A 23,744-nucleotide genomic window follows, 5' to 3' on the forward strand; every position below is an offset into this window, starting at 1 on the left:
CTCACATAGGATAAAAGCAAACTTAATTGGTAGCTTTTAATGTCTGGGGTATGCGGATCTCCCAATCTGTGAGGCAGTTGCAGTTGAGCTAATTTAATGAGGGGCCACTTAGGTTCCAAATAAAGGAGCTGAACCAGCCATTCAGTCTCCTGAATATTTGCTAATTGAAAGTCAGGAGGAGCATCCATAATTTTGACCCCACTTCTGGAGCTGGTATATAGGGATCCCCACCAATGGCTTCTGCCAATGGTTCATTCACCAATGTAAAAAGCAGTGGTGAAAGGGGACAGCCTAATGGCTGTCCTAAAAATATTAAAATTGCTTGATCGTACCCATTGGTGATGACCGTAACAAGAGGGTCACTGTAGAGAACCTTTACCATCTTATAAAGACTTCGCCCAAACCAAACCGCTCCAGAATATAGAAAAGGTACAGCTACTCAACTCGGTCCAATGCCTTTTCTGTATCTATACAAATCACCAATCCCTGCATTGACAGGGCTTGAATTACATTTATGCAGCTCCTAACATTATTGGAGGATCTGTGACACTTTATGAAGCCTGTCTAATCCTCTTTAACAATAGTGGGTAACACAGTCTCCAGCCTTAACACAAGAGTCTTAGAGAGGATTTTAAAGTCCACATTTAAGAGTGAAATGGCCCTGTACAAAGCGCAGTCCTCCAGGACCTTCCCTTTGTTCAGAATAAGTAAAATATTGGTCTCTCTCAGAGATGGCATGAAACAATCATGGCTGTATGAGTCATTGAACATATTAAGCATTGGGCCTGACAATATGTTCATATATTTCTTATAGAATTTGCTGTGCGGTCCATCAGGGATGTGTGCCTTTCCACTGTGAAGCTGCCTCACAGCTTCCTGCATCTTTTGCTCTGATATGGGGACATTGAGAAAGGACTCTTGTTCGGGGGTCACACCCAGGAGCTTCAGATCCTTAAAAAAAAATTCCACTTTGGCCCGCCCCTCCTCACAGCCCTCACCTTAGTATAATTTAGAGTAAAATCTTTACAATATCACATTAATCTTTTTGGAGTCACATGTTAAGTTCCCAGACCCTTTCCTAATTGCTGTAATGGCTTGAGGGGCGCTCCTTTTCCTGGCGAGATATGCTAAGTATTTGCCTGGCCTGTCACCATGCTCATATAACCTTTGCTTTGCAAAGGTAAATTCCTTCTTTGCCGTCTATGTGAGGACAGAATTCAAAGCAATCGCAGCGCCATAATCCTCTGTAGCTTGACCAATAAGGGCCTGTCAAAGTAAGCCTTCCTGGCTGCCTTCAACCGTGCTTCAAGGCGACATTGCTGCTCACCCTTCTGCCACTTCCTCCTGACAGAGTACGAAATAAGTAACCCCCGGCATAGGCTTTGGCAGTTTCCCACAGGATAGATGGATTGCCAACAAAGCCTGAGTTAATGTTTAGCAATGTCCGAAATTCTCTAGAGAAATACTCCACAAATGTATTATCCTTTAGGATAGAGGGATCCATTCGCCAGTACCTCGAACCCACTGTAACAACCTTAATCTTAACCAACAAGTACCCGGGAGCGTGATCGGAGATGGTAATATTACTAATCGTACAAGATGCCACCAAGTCCAGGGTTGCCACAGGGTTTGGAAAAAAAAAGTCAATCCTGGTGTGACATCAGTATGGATTGGAAAAAAACGTAAGACCTCTGCCTGTAGGGTGGAGACGCCTCCAGATGTCCACCAACCCTAACTCCACACACAGATCGACTAGTTGCTTAGTTTGTGCAGAGGATATTGAGGGGCTTTTGGGCAACCTGCCTACTGTGGGGACCATGAGACATTTGAAATCTCCCCCAATTAAATGTGATCAAATTCACTTAGTGTGTTCTTGGGCAGAAATACTGCTTTGAAGATGAAATCTTTTAAAAACCAGCTGCTGAAAGAGTGATTGAAATTCGTTCTTTAGCATAGTTTAAGTAACAGGTGATATACTGATGGTGATCAATCCTGCATTAGGAACCTGCCTGACGATAAATGACAATTGTGATTATTTGAAACTAAATTCCTGATGTCCTTTTGGGACTTCAAAAGATATTTCCAATGGGAGAGAGGCTAGACTTAGAGAATGTAGTTTAAAAATAAGGAGTTGCCCATTTATGAGGAGACTACATTTCTCTCAGAGGGTCTTGACCCTTTGGAACTTTTGTGCCCAGGCAACAGTGCAGACAAGGTCAATTGAATATCTTTAAGGCAGAGGTTCATAGCCTCTTGACTGATAAAGGAGTTAAAGGTTACCAGGGTAGATTGAAATGGATAGCTTTGGTCACAATCAGATTAGCCATGATCTTACCATGTATTCAAATAAACCTTTAGGCCTATAATCTGGTGTCCTTTTGATTTTTGACTGTGATCTTACTAAATGATAGAGCTGGCTCCATTGTTGTTGTGTTGCCATAGTCTTACCAAAGAGAGTAATTCAGGTGACATAACCTGAAGGCCACCAGCCCCCAGGTGAGGGAAGAGGTTGAGAAGGACAGTCCTTCCTGTTTAGCTCAAACTGGTGATGGAAATTGAACCCATGCTGTTGACATCAAGGACCTGAATGAATGGCCTACCCCTGCTCCTAATTTGCACATTCATGTGTTATCTCTCCAAGTGATCCTTTAAGACACTGCAGAGCCTGATGAAAATATTCTATTTTTGGTGACCTCTCACTTAAAGGGCACAATCCATAGAAACTCCAATGCATCTGATTACAACTGTCTTGATATGTCCATCTACTTCTGTATGTCTACACTGAGCTGAAATTACATACACACGTCAGTTGTGATTATAAAGTCAAGGTTGCATTTATAACCTACTAAAGAGCCAGACAGCAGCCTGGAAATGAATCAGTTAAAGTTAATTTGTGCACAGTTGCATGAGTAGCTCTAGTTTTTCATGTCCTTCACAATCGAACTCCTTCATGGTGACTTGTCCTTTTTCGGTTGCTGTGTGAAATGAAAGGACAGTAATCAACTCAAAGTCTGGCTGACACCAGCAATGTCTATTGCAGGTGATTGCGAAGAATCCGCCTCACAGCAATTGAGAATAACAGTTCTGGGTAATACCAATGAGTCGTAGACTGCATCACAATCGTAGGGATCAGTGATGATTTCCCACTAATCCACAGTACATGCTCTCTGTGCAACTGTTGATCATTTCCCAAAATCCACACCTGTTATTCTGCTCTGGTAGGCTCATTAAGGCACACAGTTTCTCCATGCTTCACCAGATGCTACACTCATGAGTCTACAAGACACAGGAGCAGAACCAAGCCATGAGGCCCATTGAGCCTGCTCTGTCATTCAATGAGGTCATGGCTGACCTGATAATTATCATCTTCACTTGCCTGCCATTTCTCCCTGTAACCTTTGAAACCTGATGAAAAATCTGTCCATCCTCAGCCTTTTATATTCTTAATGATTTCCACAGATTCACTACTCTTTGAGAGAAGAAATACCTCCTTAAATAGGTGACTTCTATCTTTGAGATTATGTCCTTTGGTTCTAGACTCTACCACAACATGTGGAATGACCTTCCACAGGTACAGTTACAATGTTTAAAAGACACTTAGATAAATACATGAATAAGAAACCTTTTACAGGGATATTAGCCAAGTGTAGGCAGGTAAAAGTACTTTAGTTTGGGATTATAGTTGGCATGGACTAGTTGGATCGAAGGGTCTCTTTCCGTGCTGTAGACACTACAAGGAGAGACCACCTTCTGCAGCTACCCTGGCAAGCTCCCTAAGAATCTTCTGTTTTTTAAGGTGTCCCCTCACTCTCTTAAAGTCCAATGAGCACAAGACCAACCTATTCAACTTCTCCTCATAAGAAAGTCCTTCCATACCCAAAATCAATTGAGTGACCCTTGGCTGGGTTTCTTCCATTGCCAGTATTCCTCCCCTTCTGTAAGGGGACAAGTGTTGCATGTCAAAACTGTAATCCAAAAAAAGATCATTTACTTCAGTTGCTTCTCAATGATCAATTATGACACTATGATCAATTTCGGGTAGTTTTTTATTTATTGCATCTTGTCTTGCAAGTGCCTGACCTAGAACTTAGAATGATCGCAGTTTGAAGTAAACGTGAGTGCTGTGTTTTGTAAGCTGAATTCATAAGTTGGATATATTTGTTTTATACAAGTGGAATAAGATCTGCATGCGTCAGTGGTTTGGAGAATTAGGAACATTGAATATTATTCCATTCCACACACCTTTTGTTTGTAATTTTGAATAGAGATTGGCACATACTTTTTAGTTCAAGGTGATTATACTGCATTCTTTAACAAAGCAGTTCTGGTAGATACAGGAATCAGCAAGATTGTTGGCAGGGTGCTGAACACGTGAGTGAGGAGTAATGCTTGCCTCTCAGCTAGAACCTATTTATTCATTTCATCAGTCTTTTCCTGGAACCTTGCAAGCGTATTGGCATAAGGTGCAATTAAAGAGGGTGCTATAATTTCAACACCTTGAAGAGATCCCATTGATCATTGGGGATGGTGATAGCTGGATCTGAATATGAAATGTAATATTAGAACTTCAACTGTGGAAAGATATGGTGTGTGGGTGGGAGGTGAGAATTTGCCAGTGGTATACATTAAAGGAAACCGGGAAAGACCGATGTAGACAAAAGGCCTATAAAAGACACACATTGCCAATGAAGCAACCTTTTTCTGCCTTTTAAAAACTCAATTTTTGCCTGTTTCAAACGCAAAAGAGCCTCATCATTTCTAGATCAAATTACCTGCAGTGTGGAAACATGCCCTTCGGCTCAACAAGTCCACGCTGACCCTCTGAAGAACAACCCACCCAGACCGATTCCCCTACATTTACCCCTGACTAATCCACCTAACACGATGGGCAATTTAGCATGGCCAATTCACCTGACCTGCACATCTTTGGACTGTGGGAGGAAACTGGAACACCCAGAGGGAACCCGCACAGACATGAAGAGAATGTCAAACACCACACAGACAGTTGCCTGAGGTGGGATTTGAACCCGGGTGCTGTGAGGCAGCAGTGCTAATCATTGAACCACCATGCCGTCCAACTTACTCTGAGTGCACTGTGAATATATCTATAAAACACAAGGAACTTACAGCTGAAGTACAAACGGTTCTCATTTATGATAAATCTAAATGAGCAGTGTCTGGACTGCTTGGCCGATTTATGGTAAGAACACACCAGAAGCTAATTTTGCAGGAAATATCAGAAACAACTAATATTCCTGTCACAGAACATCACTTCGTCTGATTAATCATTCGATTTGTGCTCCAAATGAAAGGATGATCTCCCCAGTTCTGTTACATGCACAGAGTGCTGGAGAAACCCACCAGGTCTGGAGGTCTCTGTGGGGTCAAAACCAGAGAGAAAGTTTCGAGTCCAGTACGACTCTTTTTCAGAATCTTCTCCCGAATTACATGTTGTGTAGACCATGGATGGGTGAAAACCGTTTTGTTATCTATGCACCTCAAGATTCCTTTTGAATGGAAGGTAATGGGCCTTTCAGAATTGGCACATTTGTGGACCTGATCTGTTTCAGATTCTAGATTTGAATTTAAATGATAATGAGAATTGATATTTTGGATCTGACTGGCTGAGATTCTTAGCTTTGATTTGATGAAAGGTTATTGTACTCTGGGTTTGTCATTTGATTCAATGGGATCCTATGACAACATGATCACAATGAAGCATTCTCATTGCTAAAGATATTTAATAATAAACATGTATCGATTATAATTTTCTGAATGCAATAAATGATTTATGTACAATGATACAAGTTTAACAATGGCAACATGCATTATGAAGTTTTAAGCCATTAGAGAAGCACTCGTTAATTTTAAAGTGTTAGCTGATTAGGACTGAGATAACAAAATCTGTTTTGGTGAAGTTTCAAAAGCATGCCAATATAACCCGTCCAAACTCTGTCACCAAGTTGACCAGCGGCTACTTTGTTTGTTCCTTTGCAAAGAATTGAATTATGCCAATGCGTAGATTGTGATGTTAAAGTGTACGATACATTAAACAACAGCATATGACTTGCCAAAGACTATCCCTAATTGCTTACTATACTGCAATAGACAAGGGAAAAATTGTCATGGCAAAACAGAAAAATTGCTGGCACATGCACCAATTGTAAAATGTCCTTTTTTATTCTTGTATTATTTCAGAGGTTGTTGTATTTTGTGAATTTAAGATGAAGTTCTGTTTGGTTCATTTACTGTAAAGAAGGATTACATTTTGTGTAGTGGATGTGAAACAATATGTGAAATGTGTACAGAGAAAGCTGTGGTTTGTGGTTAGAGTGCTGAACGGACTTCCTTTTAATCAGAGATTGCCATGTTGTGGTGGTCAGTGGGAAATTCATGGGGCAATGCTGCACCTACACTACAATGGCCAGAGTCTCAGTTACAACTTTGATGACGTTCTAGGACAGTTTGAACTATTTTGTGAGTCAAGTGTTGAATTGCTGAATTGCTTTTGTCTCTGTGCAATAATAAAATCATGTAAATATGTTCAACTAATTTCAGTCAAAAGTATATTTCTCCTGTAAGATTCTCTGATGCATAAAGATGCACATTTTGGGATGATACCAAATGTTGAATTGCCAAGGGAAACTGCAAACCTCACAAATTGAGGGGGAATAAAACCAAATTTTATTTTGAATCTCAAATATTGGCCCGGTGGTTCAGTGGTTAGCTCTGCTGCCTCACAGTGCCAGGCACCTGAGATCAATTCCATTCCCGGGCTGTTGCGTGGAGTTTGCATGTTCTCCCTGTGTCTGTGTGTGTTTCCAGTGGATGCTCTGGTTTCCACCCATAGTCGAAAGATGTGCAAGTTAGGTGGATTAGCCACGCTAAATTGCCCCATGGTGTTCAGGGGTATAGCCATGGGAAATGTAGAATCAGGCAGGGGGCATGGATCTGGCTGGGAGGCTATTCAGAGGGTGAGTGTGGACCCATTATGCCGAATGGCCTGTTTCCACTGTAGGGATTCTGTGTTGATCCACCTTGTCTATATCCTAAAAGGTTGTAGCTAAATGTAGGAATTCCTAAGGATTATAATCTGAAACCATTTGGATATGAAATGACTCTGAGATGTAGTTTGATTCTTGTGACTCGACACTATCTTTTTCTTATATTGTTGAATAACAACTTCAATGCAGTTACAATGTGACTCAGTTGATGAAATATAATCACTGAATTCCGACTGGTGTGTTCAAAAAGGGAAGGCAAACAGTAACTAAAAATGTGAATTTATATTTCACTGATCAACCCTATTTTATAACATTGGATCCAATGTTTTCTTCAAATTAAATCATTGATGTCAAAACTCGAGTAATTTATATAATCCAGGTTGTTGTAAAAGGGATTACATTCAGTTCTTTTAATCTCTGAAATAACTTAGACTCTGAAGCAGACTTCAATTCAATGAAAGACAATTCTAACTAAACTGATGGAATTCTTTGACATGCCGTACAGGTGTGTTTATAAGTATCGTGCTTTGTTACTGAATGAGTCATTTTATAATTATATGTATGTATTTATGTTCAATATGCAAATATTCTGAGTAGAGAAGGAGCAAAACGTGACCACCTTCGGCCATGATACAGGGGAAGCGACTGAAGAAACCCTAGACCTTTCCATTTCTATCTCGGGCGACCGACTCAACACAGACATCTATTATAAACCGACTGACTCCCACAGCTACCTGGACTACACCTCCTCCCACCCTGCCCCCTGTCAAAACGCCATCCCATATTCCCAATTCCTTCGTCTCCGCCGCATCTGCTCCCAGGAGGACCAATTCCAACACCGCACAGCCCAGATGGCCTCCTTCTTCAAGGACCGCAGATTCCCCCCAGACGTGATCGATGATGCCCTCCACCGCATCTCCTCCACTTCCCGCTCCTCCGCCCTTGAGCCCCGCTCCTCCAACCGCCACCAAGACAGAACCCCACTGGTTCTCACCTACCACCCCACCAACCTCCGCATACAACGTATCATCCGCCGCCATTTCCGCCACCTCCAAACGGACCCCACCACCAAGGATATATTTCCCTCCCCTCCCCTATCAGCGTTCCGCAAGGACCACTCCCTTCGTGACTCCCTCATCAGATCCACACCCCCCACCAACCCAACCTCCACCCCCGGCACCTTCCCCTGCAACCGCAGGAAATGTAAAACTTGCGCCCACACCTCCACACTCACTTCCCTCCAAGGCCCCAAGGGATCCTTCCATATCCGCCACAAGTTCACCTGTACCTCCACACACATCATCTGTTGCATCCGCTGCACCCGATGTGGCCTCCTCTATATTGGTGAGACAGGCCGCTTACTTGCGGAACGCTTCAGAGAACACCTCCGGGCCGCCCGAACCAACCAACCCAATCACCCCGTGGCTCAACACTTTAACTCTCCCTCCCACTCCACCGAGGACATGCAGGTCCTTGGACTCCTCCACCGGCAGAACACAACTACACGACGGCTGGAGGAGGAGCGCCTCATCTTCCGCCTGGGAACCCTCCAACCACAAGGTATGAATTCAGATTTCTCCAGTTTCCTCATTTCCCCTCCCCCCACCTTGTCTCAGTCGGTTCCCTCAACTCAGCACCGCCCTCCTAACCTGCAATCCTCTTCCTGACCTCTCCGCCCCCACCCCACTCCGGCCTATCACCCTCACCTTGACCTCCTTCCACCTATCCCACCTCCATCGCCCCTCCCCCTAGTCCCTCCTCCCTACCTTTTATCTTAGCCTGCTTGGCTCTCTCTCTTATTCCTGACGAAGGGCTTATGCTCGAAATGTCGAATTCTCTATTTCTGAGATGCTGCCTAACCTGCTGTGCTTTGACCAGCAACACATTTGCAGCTGTGATCTCCAGCATCTGCAGACCTCATTTTTTACTCGAAGAAACATTAGGGGATCACTTTGAGTCTAGTGATTTATAATTCTATTTATTTTAAAAATAGTTATGGAAAAGTTTGGGCGGCACAGTGTCTAATGATTAGCACTGCAGCCTCCCCATACCACAAACCTGGGTTCAATTCCACCACTGGGGAGAAAGTGAGGTCTGCAGATGCTGGAGATCAGAGCTGAAAATGTGTTGCTGGAAAAGTGCAGCAGGTCAGGCAGCATCCAAGGAACAGGAAATTCGACGTTTCGGGCACAAGCCCTTCATCAGTTCAATTCCACCATTGGGCAACTGTCTATGTGGCATTTGCACAGTCTACCCATGTATTCATGGTTTTCAGCAAGGTGCTCTGGTTTCCTCCCACAGTCCAAAGAAGTGCAGGATTGGCCACGCTAAATTGCCCATAATGTTCAGGACTGTGCAGCCTGGGTGCATTAGCCATGGGAAATACAGGTTTACAGAGATAGGGCAGCAGGGTAGGTCAGTGTGGGATGGTCCTCACAGAGGTCAGTGTGAACTCAGTGGGCTGAATGGCTTGCTTACACACTATGGGGTGTCTATGATAAAGTCTTTCATTAAAAATTAAATTAGAGTAAGGCAAACTTTAATCGAATGAAACGAGAACTTTTGAAAGTTGACGATTGAAGCAGGTAAAAGGGCATCTGATAAATGGAAAGCTTTCAAAAATGTGTTAGAGCATTCAGATTGCTCATGTTCCTGTTAGTGAAAGATAAAGTTGGTAGGAATAGAGAACGATGGGTAACTAAGGATATTGAGGTTCTAGTCAAGAATAAAAAAGAATCTTCTATTCGATAAAGAAATGTGTGTGTTTAAATGCATCTTTAATAGTATAAAGAGGGTAGGGGCATTCTTAGGAGGGAGATGAGGAAGACAGAAAAAGGCTATGCTGTAGCATTGGCAAATAAGGTTAAGGATAACCCAAAGAGACTCTGCAAGGTAAGAGCAAGAGAACAACTAGAGAGCAGCACTCCTTTAAAGGTCAAAGCGGCCATCTTTGTGTTAACCCCAGGTGATGGGTGAGATATGAAATGAATAGTTCATGTCAGTTTTTACCGTGGAGAAAGAGATGGACTCTAGAGAACTCAGAAATAAATATTGATGGTTTGAAAACAGTTCACATTACTGAATAGAAAGTGCTGAGGTCTTAGAAAATGTAACAGTGGGTACATCTCCAGGACCTGATCTTGTGTTGTGAGAAGTTAGGGAGGAAATTGTGAGACCCTTGCAGAACATTTTGTGTATCATTTATAACTATGGGTGAGGTGCTGGATGACAGGAGATGGCGAATGTCGTGCCTTTGCTGAAGAAAAGGTGAAAGCAGAATTTTGGAAACTAAAGACCTGTGAAGTCTATCCCTTGATCATCCCTTTTATAGACAGCTGTGTTCAGTAATGCCTTTTAATGTTTACTTGCCTGAGCTTACTACATCCACCAGGTCCTGGGACAGGGATTTCGAATATTAATTGTTGTTTGAACCTGGTAGAGGTGGAGGGAAGGTCAAGCTAAATGCCATCCAAATTTTCCTTTTTGTCCCTTTCAAAATGTCTGAATCATATCCCATTGTTGCCTTGTGTCACAAAACCCCAGCATCAGCAATCTGCTAGCTTTATTTCCTACTTTTTCAAGCATTGGGGTTTACAGTTTTGTATTGTTCAAGTTATTGGTCAGAAATTCCTTGGAACAAAGCAAGTAGAAACAGGATTAGGCTATTAAGCTCCTCGTACTGTCCTGCCATTCTATTAGATCATGATGATCTCTCCCAGGCTTCGCATCTTCTTTGTGCCAGTTCCTCATACTTTGCAACTTCTCTATGTTTCAAAAATCTGTCTGCCTCCTCTTTTTAAATACTTTGTAGCCTAGCCTGTATAGCTCTGAGTAAGGAATTCTTTGAATCTCAGTTTGAGATTTGTACCTTTCTTTTAAAATATATTTTTATTGAAAAAAAAGATTTTTTTAATGTTACAACAAATACAATTCAAAACAGTACAAAAAAGACAAGAAAAAAGTAAAAAAAACACCCTCATGTACAAATGTACAAATATATATAGAAAAATATACAATAGAAAACCCAACTAAGTATTAAACTATAAATATTAATCACCAACAAACTAATAAATAGTAATAACTCAACACAGCCAAACAAGACACTCATATGTTCACAGTTCCTTTTTCCTGGATATTGACCTTGCAAAACACAATCGCTATGGCTATATAAAAGCCCTTGCTAGTGTGGCAGATAAATCTGTGTCCAGATATTCTAAAAAGGGCTGCCATGTCTTATAAAAATTCTCAGTTTTGTGGTGTACCATAATTGTGAGAAAATCCAAAGGAATATGCTCCATAACTACCTTCTGCCAATCCGACAGGCCCGGGTGGTTTTCAGATACCCAACCTAGCAAGATATTCTTTCTCGCACAAAAAGTGAGGAGATTGAAAAGCTTTTTCTTTTGAGCATCTGTAGGGAACACACTGGACAGGCCCAGAAGAAGGAAAATCAAGTCCTTCTCCACCCTTACACCCGAAATCCTCTCCATTGCATCTGCCACAGCACTCCAGTATATTTGAAACCTACCATTAGACCAGAGACAATGGCTAAGTGTGCCCGTACAGACTTTGCATTTGGGACATGTTGAAGATGCCCCTAGTTTAAATTTTGACAAATAGTCCAGAGCCAAGTGGACCCTGTGAAGAATCTTTAACTGTAAAGCATGGGTCCTATTGCAAATGGATGTCATGGGATACCTTCCCATGCCTCTGCGGAGACTTCAACACCTAGCTCTCTCTCCCATACCCTGCAGTCGATTGAACTCATCTGAGGGGGCACCCCCAATTGATGATATTAAGTGCTAAAAAAAAGTACTCTTAGCACTGAGAACCCTCCTCTCAATGTTGGATCTATAGGGATCAGTCAAAAGTGTAGTTTTTTTTTGAATAAAATCCCTAACTTGAGAAAAAACTGAAAGAGGTCCCTGCTAGATAGCTTGTATTTCTGCACTAACTGATCAAAAGACATCATTGTGTCTCCCTCCAATAAATCACCCATGCAAGACACAACCCTGGCTGCCAATATTTGAATCTTGCATCTATCATCCCCGGTTGAAAACCCTGCATACCCACCATAGGTATCAGAAACGATGTTTGTCAATAATGTCTTTCCTCTGCCAAATTGCCCTCCATGCTTTATCAGTACTGATAACTATTGGGTTAGGGCAGTATTCTTTAACTGTCCGCATTTTGTTTAAAAACACCAAGCTAGTTGGGGGCACTTTGCCTGGGAGGCTTCGATATCTAACCATATTGAAAGAGGATCCCCACAAGCCATATCACTCACATGGGATAAAAGTGAAGTTAAGTAGTAGCTTATAATGTCTGGGAGATCCACTCCCCCCCAATCAGTGAGGTATTTGCATTTGAGCTAATTTATTGAGGGGCCGCTTATGATGCCAAACAAAGGAGCTGAACCAGCCATTCGATCTCCTGAATATTTGCTTATTGAAAATCAGGAAGTGCATCCGGATAGGGTATAGCAAACGGGGGAGAATATTCATCTTAATAAGTGCTATCTGACCCAACCACTAGACTTGAAGCGCCTCCCATCTTTGTAGGTCTTGTTTGATTTTTATCAAATAATTGAACAAAATTGGCTTTGAACAGCTGATCCAGAACTGGAGTAATGAATATGCCCAAATATACAAACCCCCCCCCCCCCCGTGACCACTTAAATGGGAATCAATATTCATCCTGAAGTCCTTTCACAAGACCACCCATAGACATAGCCTCTGATTTTGCAAAATTCATTTTGTACCCCGAAAAGCTGCAAAGTGCGCAGATGCATTGTATCAGGTGAGGCACTGAAACTGCTGGATTTGACAAAAGAAATTAGGACATTGTCCACACACAACAAAATCTTATGTAACTTTGACCCCACTTCTGGATCCCTATGAATGGCCTCTGTTCAGTTACCAGTTTAAAAAGCAATGGCGAAAGGGGACAGCCTGCTGGCTGCCCTAAAAATATTAAAATTGCTTGATCGTACCCATTGGTGATGACCGCAGCGACAGGGTCACTGTAGAGAACCTTTGCCCATCTTATAAAGACTTTGCCCAAACCAAACCACTCCAGAATATAGAAAAGGTACAGCCACTCAACTCAGTCAAATGTCTTCTCTGCATCTGGAGAAATCACCAATCCCTGCATTGACTGTTGTTGACACACTCGAATTACATTAAGCAGCCTCCTAACATTATTTTAGGATCTGTGGCCCATTTATGAAGCCCGTCTGATCCTCTTTAACAATAGTGAGTAACACAGTATCCAGCCTTAACGCGAGAGTCTTAAAGAGGATTTTAAATTCCACATTTCAGAGTGAAATTGGCCTGTACAAAGCACAGTCCGCCAGGACCTTCCCTTTTTTCAGAATAAGTGAAGTATTAGTCTCTCTCAGAGATGGCAAAACATAACCATGGCTGTATGAGTCATTGAAGATATTGAGCATTGGGCTGACAATATATTTATAAATTCCTGATAGAATTTGCTAGGAAGTGGAGAAGTAGGATGAGATCCAAGTCTGTAGTATGCCAGAGATATCCTCACTTATCATCCCTTGTATAAAATTCTGTTTAATTAACTTGTTGTTAATGCTATTGGTAGCAAACTTGATCTTGCTATATCTGCTCGGCCCCCAGGTCAGGAATTTGTCATGTTAGTTGTTGTATTCTGAAATGTGATTGCAAGTGGAGGTGATTGCTGGTTCATACAAGACAACCAGTGTATTCATTGTGTGTATATGGGGAAACAACACTCTGAGAGATTGCTTTGCCAATTATAACTGGAGTCATATTTATACATCTTGTGATCAAAAGTGTTCCTTAGGTTACAAATTGAGTGTAGTAATTAGTGTTTCATATTACTGCGTGAATCTAGACTGGTCATTGTTCTACACATTATAAAGTTAATCAACCCTGTCCCAGTGTGCATTTCCCAACCACAAGGCTCTTTGCCCTACTAATCAGCTTCTGAACAGCATACAGTTGACATGATGGCTGCTTTTTGAGTTTTGAAACAATTTTGCACCTCATCTGTGCATGGCAATGATCTCATTTCCAGGCTGAATGCTCGTTAGGGCTTTATAAGACCACCATGGTCCCTTTCTCTTTTGTGTCACAGAAGAGTTTAGTTGATCTGTTAACTGCCATTTGCCCTTCACAAGGTTATGATTCTTCCTAGTATCGGCAGGTATTACAGTGTGTGTTAAGGTGATTTACTTTTCCTCTCAAACTATTTGGTCAGTCTGGTTTGCAGGTTAAATGATTTAATTTCAGCATACAATACTGTTATTTTTCCTACTTGTCAGCATCTTCATCTATCTTACTTCATTGATGTACGGTTTCACACTCTTTCACTGGATAGAAATCAGACAGTGACAATTTCCAACATGAAAGCCAGAGCGGTCCCCTGGCAGCTGCAGATTGCTTTGCTGGGCCTCTGGTTTTGACTAAAAAGTGAGGTCTGCAGATGGACACACTTTCCTCATTCCTGATGAAGGGCTTATGCCCGAAACATCGAACTTCCTGCTCCTTGGATGCTGCGCTTTAACCAGCAACACATTTTCACCTCTGGTTTTGACACCAGTGACCAAGATCAAAGAGCATGCTCCATGCACCCCCCCTATCTACGGATGCTTACATCTAATAGTAGCAGGCTCTCCACATCCATCTCCAGTCCATTTGCAGTGCCATCCAGCACTTCAATGCCTTCACTTTACAATAAACTTGCCCCTTTCATTGAAATAATGCAGCCAGCCTGCTTTGCATGCAGGGTAGGACGCTTCTGTCATGGATTGGACCAGGATGCGGCTCAGAGATTCACGTTTGCTCTCTCAATGCTTGCATGCTTACTTTGTGCATGCTTCAAGATACTCAGCGACCTGACATTGCCTTGCCTTTCTGAGCCCCCCCCCTCAATCAGAGCTTACAGGCACATAGAATTTGTGTTTTGACTTGCCTTTTAGTACAGGCACAAAGCCTGGCACCTTCTGTTAGTTCTCAGCATTCTTCCAGTGAGAGGATGGCCATATTGCTGTATGGCACCTTGCTATGTCCATCTCAAACCCACACCATGTGTCATAATTGTACGTGACAATCACACAACAAATGACTATGTCTCAAAGTCTAACAAAGTAGTCTTCTCTTATGAAAAGGCTCGGTAAAGGGCTTCTGGCACAGTGTGTCATGGGAAATCTGGAGTTGGTCAGGGTCAGGAGGTCCATATTGGGGAACGGGCCACGGTCAGGGATTGGCAGGAAGTAAGTTGAGGAGCCATACACACTTCAGCTGGGGATCTAGTTACTGGTCAAAGCCATGAGCCACAGTCCATCCTGGCTGTCAATTCACTAAAATTAGAGGAGTGGGGACGTAGGAGTTATCAGGCCACTGTTGCAGGAGAGAACCTGGGCAAGTGATTTGTTGGAATTAGAGACATCTGGTTGACAGACAAAGGATATAATGATTGTGGGGTTGGGAGGGATTGGGGAGACAACTCAAATATTTAAGGAGGGGAAAGACAATAAACTATTGGAATGGAAGAGATAATGAGGGAAACAGAGGGTCATTGACAGTCAGCACCAGCAGAGTGGTGGGGGTTAGTGGACAATTATGTTTTGTATGATGGGGGTCAGGGGATAAACGGTGTGATGAACAATTTAAATAATAGAATTGGGTGGAAAAGCTGGGACAATCAAAGTCAGTGGGGTTGGCAGAAAGCCAGTTAAGAAGGTAATATGAAAACGTGTGGGATCACCTAGTCTCAGCTAGTGTGACCACTGTTTCCTCTCGTTGCGATGTAAATAATAAATTACAGTGGACATGACAAATCTGTCTCCACACCCAGAATGGGAGGGGTCAGTGTTTCAATCTGCAGATGAAGGAGCTCTACATGTCAGGTTAGGGTGACAGCATTAAAGAGATGTCCACACTCTGCAGGTGAAAGACACCCAGGAGCACTAACTGAACCTTAGACATGAACTCACCGTGTGGGTTTCAAAACATAGCCCCAAGCACTTAACCACAACACACAGCAACAAGAATTCATCTCATAAGCAGTGTATTGCAGACTGGAAATATCACCTTAGACACTGTAGTAGCAATCACCTTTTAAAGTTCACATAGCCTGCGTAACGTGCAAAAAGTGCTCACTTCACTTGAGGAGAATTAGCAGACATTATAAAAAAAAGGTTCATGGTTCACAACAACAATTTATCCCAGTGAGAAAGAGGGATTGTTGGAAAAGAATAAGCCAATCATGGTTAACCGAGGGAAATTAAGGACAGCAACAAAATTGAAAGAGAACAGAGGTACAATGTGGCAAAGATTAGTTGTGAGCCAGAGGATTTGGAAAGCTTTTTTTAAAGAAAAACACCACTAAAAAATAAGGGAGAAAATAAACTTTGAGGGTAAACTTGCAAGTAATAACATGATAGCATCAAAGAGCTTCTTTAAATATATAAAGTGGGAGAGAAGCCAATTTAAACAGAGGCTGCTTAGAAAATGAGATGAGAGTGTGGTGCTGGAAAAGCACAGCAGGTCAGGCAGCGTCTGAGGAGCAGGAGAATCAACATTTCAGGCATAAGCCCTTTATTTTCCTGATGAAGGACTTATGCGTAAAATGAAAATTCCCCTGTTTGTCAGATGCTGCCTGATCTGCTGTGCTTTTCCACCATCACACTTTCGACTCTGATCTCCAGCATCGGCAGTCCTCACTTTCTCCCTGCTTAGAAAATTATGCTGGGGAAATAATACTGTGGAACCAGGAAATGACTGGAGAGTTGAATAAACTCTTTGCATCAAACTTCATTGTAGAAGACACCACTAACACTCCAACCTGGCTATATCAAGTCAAGTTGCTATAGTCTTACCAGACCATTGGGCTGCTCTTTCGTTAGAGAGAGATTACTGGTGGTGCTTTAACCTGAGGGTCACCATACTTCAGGTGAGAAGAAAGATTGTGAAGGAGAGTCCTTTACAGTAATCTTAGTCAGTGAGGAATTGAACCAATACTGTTGGCATCACACTGCTTTGTAAACCAATAAATGGGTGGTAAAATGTGAAGTTATGCATTTTATCCAACAGAATACAGGAGTTGAATGTTATTTGAATGGAGCTGAAAATGTGTTGCTGGAAAAGCACAGCAGGTCAGGCAGCATCCAAGGAACAGGAGATTCGACGTTTCGGGCATAAGCCATTATTTGAATGGGGAAAGATGCAGAAGTCTATGGAACAAAGGGATTTTGAAGTCCTCATCTAGGTTCAGTAAGTGATAGAGAAGGCAGGTGGAATGGAATATAAAAGTTGGGAGCTTTTGCTAAACTTTTACAAGGCATTCATTAGACTACAGCTGGAATAGTGGGCCCCCTAAGAGAGGACAGATATACAGACTTTGGAAGAAGTCCAGGAAAGGTTGACCAGGCTAAGACCAGCTATTAAGGGATTGGCTTATGAGGAGAGGTTGAGTAGGTTGGGCTTGTGCTTATCTTTTTAAAGTCTAGATTAGAGTGGTGCTGGGAAAGCACAGCAGTTCAGGCAGCGTCCGAGGAGCAGTAAAATCGACGTTTCGGGCAAAAGCCCTTCATCAGGAATACAGGAAAGCAACTTGTAGTAATAAACTTCTTTCCAGAACAACATTTGCATGCCAACAACTGATTATTATTTGGTTTCTTGATTACTTATATAAGAATTCTGTTGTAAGCTCTTCATTCTCCATTCAAGTGAATATAATTCCTGGGATTTTGCAGCCAGTAGCTCAGCTACAGCACTTGGCATTGATCCACAAGAAAGCTGTGCTAAAAGATCCAGTGATCTCTGTGACAAGAATTTTCCTTGTATCATTGTGCAATTGATTGCAATGTAGTTAAATTGTGACAGTTAGTGGTGAGCTGTTACATCAAGCTGTCCAAACATAATTCTCACAGACAGCTAAGCAGGAAATAAAAATAACAAAAAACAAATCACTTTTTAAAAACTTTAAAAACAGAGCGATATTGAGGATGGGTCATATGTATGAAGTGAAGGTAGAATTGAAATATTGTGAATGAACTTTTTAAAAAATCCAATTATCTTTTAAAAAACTGGATTTATGAAATAGTAATTAATCATAATGGAGATAATGAATACTATTCCTTTAACAAAATTGCTTTCTCTTCACTAGATCAGTTGTTCAGCAGCATTTGTTCAGATTGTAATTAAAAACTCAATTACATCTGATTGAACAGGAGTTAATTTTTGATGGGGTTTCTAAAAATGATATCAAAACAGAAACTGGATGAATTGATGTTGTCGATTTGCCAACTTGAAATGGCAGTTGTGGAATCCTTTCGAGCCGCACTGAATGACAGACATCAACTTCAAGATTTGTATCTTCATTTAAAAGCCAGAAGTTATGACCACTTTCCTAAAGGTAATGATACTGAATGATGACAGTTCAGAAGAGAAGCTTCCACCCATTCTACACTAATTCTATAGTCTGATTTTGAATAAAGGAGTAAAATCAAATTTGGATTTATATTGAGGTACACTTGAAACATAAGATAAAGTAAACAAAGTTCCCAAAATTGGACAATCAAATAGAAATGGTAAGACAATGCTTGCAAATGATGTAATCATTTAAAAGAGATGTTTGCATTTTTTCCTGAATTAACATCTTGAAAGGCAACTATGTTCCACAATATATAAATATATGAAAACAAATTTCTTTACAATGCATTTTTTACAAAAAGCCTGTCACTGATTGACTGTATTTTGTTGGTCAGCTGGAAAACATTTTTTTAGTGAAATTGAAAGGAATGCTATGGAGCTGGAAAGACCAGTCAGGACACTCCCTGCAACATAGTTCATTGACAATAGAAAAGCAGCCACTGTGGGAAATGCAACAATATTCTGAAGAGTTGACTTGAAAGAAAGGTACATTGAGGGTAAAGGAAAAAGAGAATTTGTATTTATGTTGTATCTTATTATCATATGTTTTGATATTTTAACACAACAAATCTCTTGTGATGAAACAAAATCAGAAATCGTGGAGAAACTCAGCAGGCCTGGCAGCATCTGTGGAAAGAAAGCAACATTAATGTTTCGAGCCAAGTGCACCTTCTCCAGAACAAAGTTTTTCTAATTAAAAACTGAAAGAACTGCAGATGCTGAAAGTCAGAAATGGAAACAGAAATTGCTGGAAACGCTCAGCAGGTTTTGCATCAGAGTTAATGGGTCCAGTAACCCTTCTTCAGAAAAATTTCTTCTAATATTTCTTATGCAAACAAACCTGGTATCAAACCCTCACTCAAAATATTAAAAGGATATGAAAATGAACAACCAAGTTAACATTTAATCAGTTATGTGTTTTAACGCATACTGGCCTAGATTTTGCATTTGAAGTAAAAATGAGCCAATCACTGCATACTGTTCTTGAGTGGCTGAGCGTGAGAGTTGCGCTGCACTGTTAAACGCTAAAGGTTAGTTAGACAGAGTGCGGGTATATACTTTTCTACTCAGAATTTTATTTCAACTTATGAGTCACAAATCTCTAAAATATTGACTACTTTTTTGCTATCTATACCTAGTTCTCACTCTATTATCCCTACCAAACCCTACTAAATGATAAACATGCTGCACTATATCACCAATCACAGACAAGGAATACCAGGAGTCTGGATCACTTACAGACTGTGAATTGGATTAGCTCAGTTGGCTGGATTGTTAGTTTGCAGAGCAGTGTGATGCCAACAGCGTGGGTTTAATTCCCATTACCAGTTTGCGGTTAAATCGCCACCATTCGCTTCTCTCTGTAATAAGAGAGCAGCCTCTATGGTCTGGTACGACAAGGCAACACAACAACTTACAAACTAGAAACTCTTTGCATTTACCAGATAATGTTGGGCCTTGTCCAGTCAAGTGTAAGTGAGTTTTAATGGAGTGATAAATCATAACTGCAGTCAAAAAGTTGAAGATTTACATTTGAATTCATTTCATCAAATTTTAAATATTATTGAAGATTTTTAAAAATATCATGTTTTCTTCTGCATTGTCTTTTGAATTTTGTCTTAAAGCTTTTTTTTGTATGTTATTTGCTGTTTAATTAGGTATCTTAGCTACTTTCAACTCTGTACTTCAATAAGGATTTTCAGTCTGATTGATTAAAGAGGTATTTTGTTGCTTACTCCATTCTCCCAGGTCCACTTTCTCTGTAAAGAATGTTGCACTGTTGTGACCTTCATTACCACAAATTGTGTAAAAGGCATAAAAAAGAATTTAGACAAAATGCAAGTATAAAGAAGAGATACTTTTGTGTGTTGTAAGATCTCAGGGCAGCATGGTGGCTCAGTGGCTAGCACTACCTCACAGCACCAGGGACCTTGGTTGACCCCACCCTTGGGTGACTACCTGTGTGGAGTTTACACATTCTCCCTGTGTCTGCATGGGTTTCCTCTGGGTGATCTGGTTTTCTCGCACAATCCAAAGATGTGTGGATTAGATGGATCGGCCATGCTAAATTGCCTGTAGTGACCAGGGCTGTGCTGGTTAGGTGAATTAGCCATGGGAAATGCAGGGTTACAAGGATAGGGTAGAGGGATAGCTCTGGGTAGGATGTTGTTTGGAGGAACGATGTGGGCTTGATGGGTGAATTGTCTGCTTCCACATTGTAGAGTTTGCATTATATTTTCTGATAAGGCTTATTTGTCAAAATGACTCTCACATAAAATGATTATTCCTTGCACCTCCATTAATTCGATTAAGTCCTTCAATTTGGGCCCATTTGTTATTGATTCACTAAGTGATGCAAATAGCTTTTCTCCATTTACTTCATCAAAACATTTGAATAAATGGAGACTTATTTAAAGGCCATTTCTTTTCACTTTTTACTGTAAATTGAAAATGAAGAAAAAAGGACACTGCTTTTAAACAAAGTGCTATGTTACTTTCTTGCAAAAGTGAGTTGACATTGTGTCCAGACAAAATGGTATTACTTATTGTCTGCTCACAGGAACTCTGCCCAGAGACATTATTTCTATTGACAATCTTCACAGATGTGTGAGGTTGCCAGGAGAAAACCTCTAAAAGCCTACAGAGAAAACATCTCTCTTTCCCACTCTGTGTCAAAAGAGCAGGAAAAGCTATATCCAGAGACACTGAAGGAAAGAGCTCCAAAACATAATGGAAAAAGGATGACCCCTTTTCCCCCTTGGGGGCAGCATGGTGGCTCAGTGGTTAGCATTGCTGCCTCACAGCACCAAGGACCCGGGTTCAATCCCAGTCTCTGGCGACTGTCTGTGTGGAGTTTGCACATTCGCCCCATGTCTGTGTGGGTTTCCTCCTGGTGCTCCGGTTCCCTCCCACAACCCAAAGATGTGCAGGTTAGGTCAAGCTAAATTATCCATAGTTCAGGGATGTGTAGGTTAGGCACATTAGTCAGGGGTAAATGTTGGGTAGGGCAATGCGTCTGGATGGATTGCTCTTTGGAAGGTCAGTGTGCATTTGTTGGGCTGAAGGGCCTGTTTCCACACTGTAGGGATTCTACACAAAAAAAACCCCAGGATCTATTGATCAATTGGTAAATTATAAATTGTCAATTGTTTTGCAGACAACATTGTGCCATCATCAATAAGAATCAATAACAGTGTGAAAAAGCTCACATATAGTCAGGTCTTGGGATAGAAAACTGTGTTTGTTTTTCTTATCTATATATTTTTATACAGCCCATAATATGTGTCAAACTGTCATTTTTATATGTTTTTTATGAATAACTATGTATTTGTAGTAAGAGGGGCAAAATTTAAGTTGATAATTGTCATTAATAATCCATTTTGATATTTTTGTTAAAGTTTTAATTTTTTTTTCTGTTCATGCAAACCTTGAGACAGTATATAGGGTTTGGGTTCCAAATTGCAGTCATTTGGCCAGGTGCATTGACTTTTGTGCTCCAACTAGATTCATACATATTCGTCATAGTTGAGCCTTATTATTCCACAAACTATTTGCGTGTGATCTCCCTAATTCAGTTGTGACGTTATTTAACCTATTCAGATTGTTTTCAAGTAGATCATGGCTGATTTGTACCTCAAATCCTCTTACATGCCTTTAGTCAAATCATAGAACTGCTGCAATGTGGAAGCAGGACCTTTGGTGTATTGAGTCCACATCAATCACTCAGACTCACCACCGTCCTCTCCCATAATCCTATGTTTACCATGGCTAACCTGCCTAACCTACACATCCCTTGGGCACCATGGGCTAAATAGCATAGTCAATCCACCTAAATGTAAATTTTGATGGACTGTGGCAGATACCAGAGCACCTGGAGGAAACCCACATAGACACAGAGTGAATGCGCAGACTCCACAGCAGACAGTCACCCGAGGGCGGACTTCAATCTGGATCCCTGGTGCTGTGAGGCAGCAAAGCTAGCCACTGGGCCCCTTTGCCTCCCCAGTACTTTGGAATCTGGCCTTGATGAAAAAAAAATCAATCTCAGTCTCACAGCTATCAATTGATTCAGCTTTCTGGGAGAGAGAATTCTTTGGTTCTGCTATCCTCAATGTGAAAAAAGTAATGCTTGGCCTACCCTGAATGGTTTAGCTTTAGTTTTAAGACTGTAGACCCCTATACTGGATTCTTCCACTTCAGGCAACAGCGTCTCTGTATATACTTGATTGGATCATACTAAAAGACTCAATTAGATCATCTCTTAACCTTCCAAACTTGAGATTACAAGCCAAATTTAGGCAAGATATACTCTTGATTCAACACTTTGACTTGCTTTCTTTCTGGTGAATCTGTACTGTTCTCACTGTAAGATTAATAGATCCTTTTTGAGATGAAGTCGTCAAAGCAACAGAGTCTGATTAAAGCTCTCCCTTTGTGTATTCTAGTCCTTAAATAATAACTTTACTGAATTCTTTTAAAAAAAACAATGTTTTGGGTCCACGATCTGGTTTTTAATGACCTGTGTGTCTGTACATCTGAAACTCTTTGCTCCCTAACAGTTCCAAGTCTGTACCCACACTGAAAGCATTCAGACGCAGGTTCTTACAGTGACTGAGAGCCTCTCCACCATGTGAATATGGCACAACGTGTCAGGAATCCTAAAGCCTGCCCCTGAATTTGGCATTTCTCATTTTCTCAGGGGCAGGATTGGGGGCTGTCTGTGGTCCATGCACACAAGCTTTGTGGAAGCATATGACTATTTAAATAATGACCTGCCTCTATTACGATCCTCTCTGGTGAATGGAACAGGAAGTGTGGAGTTTAGATCAAGAAACACCGATCTATTTGCAGTACATATCTTTAGGTTGGTCTGGCCTTCCCTTTTGGAGAGATGTGGTTCCCTATAGATATGGGCCTAGGATACCTTAGGAGAAAGGATAGTAATTGCTCAAGTGGGAGGATCAGGGATCATCTCAGGGGATGCAAGGTGCCAGTTATGGTTGTTAATTGTGGAGAGGAATGTGTGTAAAAGATAAGTACACCCCTTGAAACTATCCAACTTTTCAAGAACTGTTGAGAGATGCCAAGACCTGGTGCATGCTGAGTGGGTTGGCAAGGTAGATGAAGTGAGTAAGGGTGGCAAGTGGAAATAAACATTCCATTGGCGAGGGCGTATGAGGGGACTTTAGCGGTTGGGTTAATTGTCACGGAGTAGCGTAGGGATTATGAAGGGTGCACCTACACAAATTAGAGGGAATGTTGGTAGTGAGGTGAGTGAGTGGGAAAGGAAGAGCAGCAAAGCTTACTACTTTAGGAG

At 41.4% G+C, this 23,744-nt stretch overlaps 1 long non-coding RNA gene across 2 annotated transcripts in view; it reads left to right on the plus strand.

Moving 5' to 3' along the window:
* Nucleotides 1-23,744, plus strand: part of LOC132826760 (uncharacterized) — a 70,838-nt gene that overhangs the window by 36,492 nt on the left and 10,602 nt on the right. Inside the window, exon 3 of one of the 2 annotated variants that reach the window (XR_009645911.1) lies at nt 7,602-7,883. The exons of the other annotated variant lie outside the window; for it this stretch is intronic. This is a non-coding gene — a long non-coding RNA (uncharacterized LOC132826760). Of the gene's footprint in view, nt 1-7,601; nt 7,884-23,744 lie in introns of those variants that run through there. 2 annotated transcript variants of the gene reach the window in all.

This window comes from Hemiscyllium ocellatum, chromosome 23 (genome assembly GCF_020745735.1).
Source record: "Hemiscyllium ocellatum isolate sHemOce1 chromosome 23, sHemOce1.pat.X.cur, whole genome shotgun sequence".
NCBI lineage: Eukaryota > Metazoa > Chordata > Chondrichthyes > Orectolobiformes > Hemiscylliidae > Hemiscyllium > Hemiscyllium ocellatum.